Raw genomic sequence first — 4,967 nt, 5'->3', positions numbered from 1 at the left:
AGGGTTCATAATAAGAGTGTGGTGGTTCTTGGGAGTAATTGGATTGGAATTGTGGTGGATAAGGGTCATATGTAAACCACGCTAAAATCGGTATATAATTAGTCAATAAATTAAATTTTCAATAGGAAAATTAAATATGCAAAACTAATATCAAAATAGGATAGAGCTCGGCAAAACGAGAATTTTGATATCACTTTCGAAAAATTTGGCCCAAAATTGGGCCAAACGAGCCGAACCGGTCGAACCGGACCCAAACCGGGCCCGTGGGCCCAACCAACTCACTATATATAATGAGCTGAAGCTCATTTATTTCATTTCCATTCAGCATGCAGAACACGCTAGGCAGAGCCAAAATGGGGAAGAACATGTTGAAGATTCCAAAACCCTTGATTTCATTCAAATCCACATAACTTCTCGCTCCGAGCTCTGATTGACGATCCGTTTGCAGCCACGCGACCGCAGCGTTGAGCTCTACAAAGCCCATAACATTGCAAGGTAAGGAAGCCATGCTTTCTTCCTCAATTTTCTCATTTCCAGTTCTGAATTTATTGGGCTTTGGTGTTGAGATTTTGTATAATTTGGTGTTTTAGGTTTAATTTAGCTTGCGGAGCTTATTGAGCTCGAGTTGTTATGCGTGTGGGCACGGTAAGGACAACCTAAACCATAGTCCAATCTTGTATTTATGATGAGAAATCTGAAATTGGAACATGTATATGTATTAGGTGTAGATTAAGTGGGTATATAAGCATTGGAATTGAATTGGGATTACTTGGAGGTTTGTTGATGACCAAGGCTTGTTTTGGGACTGTTTGATTGAGCTTGGAGGGGCTGTAATTTCGAGTTGTGAGGCTGCCTTGGGTGAACTAAGTAATCGGCCAAGGTATGGTTTAAGTTTCGCACGTTTAATATTTACGGTGTTGTGAAAACTTAGGTTAGAGGAACCATAGAATAAGTTGGATTATTTGTTGTATTTAATGATTAGCCTTGTAATGTTGTTAGAATAGATTTGTTAGTGAATTTATATATTAGAATTATGAGGTGTGAAAGTTATTAATGGTGTGCTCTTATATTTATTTATGATGGATTAGAATTGGTGTTTGTTAATAAGGATGTAGAGTTGTGTTGTAGTGGTATTGTATATGCTGTAACTAATTATGTAATGATCAGAATTGCATGATACCAAGTTTGGGCTAAATTTGGGAATATAAGGAACTAAACTGGAAAATTTGGGACCTTTTTGTTAAATATACAATTTATGGCAAATTTTTAAAGTTAGGTTGTTAAATCTGTCCAGCAGCAGAAAAGATCAAACAGGGCAGCAATGTGTTTGTCTTGCTGCGACTTCTACGAGTTGAGTTTTGGAGCGAAACTAATTTTGTTATAAAATTGATTAACTTGCTTTATTTCTCTAAAATTTCAGAATTTTAAGAGTTGAGGATTGGGAGCTGTGAATTTTCAATATTGGTGGTCAAAACTGAAAAGAAACAGATTTCAGCAAACTATGCATCAACTTCCAATGCTTGTAACTATTAGAATTAAATAGAAATTGGGTTGCAACCAAGCCACACTTGTTTCTGGATGAGCTAGGGGTTCTCAAATCAAAATTTAGCTTAATTGGAGTTTTGTAATAAAAGTTATTCCAATTGAAAGGTACTAAGCTTGTTGGTTTTTAAAACAGATTTTGTCTCATTTTTACTTAACTTCCAGGTAATGTAACTTTTTCATTAAAAATGGTATTGACTCAGAACCAATTGAGAAAGAAACCTGGATGAGTAAAGTTTAATTACATTAATTTTCAAAGTCATTGGATTTAACTTGGATTTTATATTGAATTTTGAATATCACATGCTGCTGCTGTTTTTCTGGTTTTATGCACTGCAGAGCAGTCACGGTTTTTCCTTTATTCCTGAGACTAGAAAAATCCGAAAATTATGATATTTAGTTTTTTAGAAAGCTTATTTCAATATGAACGCCTGGACATAAAGTTTGTGCGATTCCGAGTTCATTTGCTATATTAGAAACAGAAAAGAAAATAGAGTGTCGAGGATGTCTTAGTGATAATCATGAGTTCGAGAAGTTAAAGTTCAATCCTCGTGTGATGTGATTGATTTAATGTTAGAGTTGGGTTGATTTTAAGATTATTCGATATTAAGAAGGATGAAAAGAGTTTGATAAAAAGTTTGGTCAGGACGCGGAAAGGGTAATCAAGATGAATTATAAGGGAATGACGATGAAAAATGTGAAAGGGAGGTTGTTAATAAAAGGAGTTAATATGCCATGGCTTGATGAATGATTAAATAATGATTATGACTATGAAATGGCTTATGAATAATGCTATCTGAGATACGAGTTCCCTGGGTAAGAGCCGTGGCTCGCCATCACGTGTTCCAGGTTGAATCTCGATACTCTGTTTACCCTACGTCGTAAGGGTGACCGGGCACGTATAAATTCCCGGGTATGGATAGCCCCCATTGAGTGATTTTATGAAATATGAATGTGAACTCTATGCATAGACTCTTGGGGATGCGCGACGGGGGACAGTCTAAGGTTTTCGGACTTGTCGGGTTGGCTGGATAACCGACAGATGGGCCCCATCAGCCATAGGACAGGCATGCATCATATGCATTTATTTGTATTGATTGCTATGCATTTTCTGGGTATGCCTAATTGATATATATCACCTGCTATCTGTTATACTTGCTATTTGTACTATCTGCTCATTACTTGTGCGTGACCTTGTTTGGTTGCTTGTTTCTGTTGCATTGTGGATGATGGAGGGATGGAGGAAAAGGAGAAATGGTTTGGTGTTAGATTAGGATTGAAATTGAGTGAGTTAGGTAGATTTAGAATACCTACCCCTATTATAGCTTCTGTTTAGTAATTAAGTTGGATAATTGTATAACGGAGTTCTAGGATTGCCTATGGCATTCTCAGGACCTTATTTATTATGCGCGTGACACTTTTACCATGCTGAGAACCGGAGGTTCTCATTCCATATTGTATTGTTGTTTTTCAGATGCAGGTCGAGAGGCTCCTCGCTAGGCGTCTGGATCCTGGGAAGCGAAGTAGTCCTTGGGTGTATTTTGGTTTTCTATTTGTATATGTGTATATATGTATTTAGCTTACTCTCCAAGTAACTTATGTATGCTGCTCCTCTTAGAGGTTGAGGGAGAGATAGGAGTTTATTTTGGTATTTTGGTATATTTTGGGATACCTATGTATGTTCATATGTATATATATATATATCCTCTGGCCAGCCTTAGCTTCGCAGGCTAAGTCAGGGGCTAGTTATGCTGTTTCCTTGGCTTTCCTTTATTCTTTTGCTTAACTTTATCATGTTCCTATTAGGTTTCTTAGCACGCAAGTAATCCTTTCCTGAGCGTTGCGCTTTTTGTTTTGCGATTTTTGTTGGGCTAGTATTGAAGAATATACCTAGGAGCTTGAGACAGAGATGCGGAAGGACTACCCACACCTCTATTCAGGTAACGCACTCTGAATTTTGAGGACAAAATTCCTAATTAGGTGGGTAGGATGTAAACCCCGCTAAAATTGGTATATAATTAGTCAATAAATCGAATTTTCAATAGGAAAATTAAATATGCAAAACTAATATCAAAATAGGATAGAGCTCGGCAAAACGAGAATTTTGATATCACTTTCGAAAAATTTGGCCCAAAATTGAGCCGAATGGGCCGAGCCGGTTGAACCGAGCCCAAACCAGGCCCATGGGCCCAACCAGCCCAGTATATAAATGAGCTAAAGCTCATTTTCTGCCTTAGAACACAACAGAAGCAGCGTAAATGCATGGAGAAGAAGAGAATGAATTCCAAAACCTAGCTTGATCTTCTTTCTTTGATAACTTTTGATCCGGAGCTCCGATTGACGAGCCGTTTGCGGCCACGCGTCGGGCTCGTTGAGTTCTTCAATTCTATTCAAATAAAATAGTAAGTGAATCGCTTTTTTCTAGCTCCATTTCTGCTGGTATATGAATTTCGGGTTTAAGGTTTGAGAAACTCAATTCCTTGATGATTTTCATATTTTAGAGGTCGTAATACCTTACTATCTCAGTCTTATGACTTAAGCATAAGATTAAGTATAGTAGGGTGTTACATTATGGTATCAGAGCAGTTCGTTCCTATAGAGCCTGAGGGACGGACTGATTATGTCTCTGGGCATACTCTGGGTGTCTATACATGCTATTTAGGGTATCTAACTGATATATGAGGCATGAATGCTCATGAGCATGCATTTGGGACTTTGAAATACTAAACTAGAGATATTGAGACTGATCACCTTGATATCACTTGTTTGGTGTGAACAGGAACCAAATGGCATCTCATGGGCGCAGTCGTGAGCGTAATCGGGATCAAGGACGGAGAGCTAATGAGGTAACCATACCAATAGATAGTTTGACCGATATCGTGACCGCAATGACGAGTGTTGCTGCTGCCATTGGTACTGTTGCTGCCGCGACCATCCGAGTAATGGATGGAATGGAACCACAAGCTGGAACTGGCAACAATGATGATAATGAATATGAAGGTGGACATAATGCTCCGAATACAGGGGTACCACTGAGTTATCTGGAGCAGGTTAATGTGGGTCAGGCAATGGGAGAAAGCTCAAGGAGGGCTGAGGTAGCAAGAAGTGATCATCGAGAACCCTTCACAAAGAAAAAGGGAAAGATTACACCGAGGAGCCAAACTTTCAAAAAGAATCGCTTGGTCGCTTCACATTCTCAGCACTGGAGCAATGACCGAAGGAACGATAACCGTCCGGATCCGAATGCTAAAGGGAAAACTAGTACTCAACTGGATGATTTAAGGTGCCCAAGGTGCAAGAAGTATCATCCAAACAGACCGTGCAGGACCAGATTAGGCGTATGTTACAAGTACGAGAAGTCGGGGCATATAGCTCGAGACTGTCCACACAAGAAACGCCAGGATGCAGTCGAATCCGATCTTCAG

At 39.0% G+C, this 4,967-nt stretch overlaps 1 long non-coding RNA gene across 1 annotated transcript; it reads left to right on the top strand.

Annotated features, from left to right (window-relative positions):
- On the top strand, window positions 337-3,059 carry LOC110264529. The gene is made up of 4 exons (XR_002350710.1): window positions 337-495; window positions 591-645; window positions 723-880; window positions 3,017-3,059. It is a non-coding gene; the product is annotated as an uncharacterized LOC110264529 (long non-coding RNA).

The sequence above is a fragment of the Arachis ipaensis genome, chromosome B07, assembly GCF_000816755.2.
Source record: "Arachis ipaensis cultivar K30076 chromosome B07, Araip1.1, whole genome shotgun sequence".
Classification (NCBI taxonomy): Eukaryota; Viridiplantae; Streptophyta; class Magnoliopsida; order Fabales; family Fabaceae; genus Arachis; species Arachis ipaensis.
Note: the sequence above shows the minus strand (reverse complement) of the source record. Positions and strands in the feature narration are given on the sequence as shown.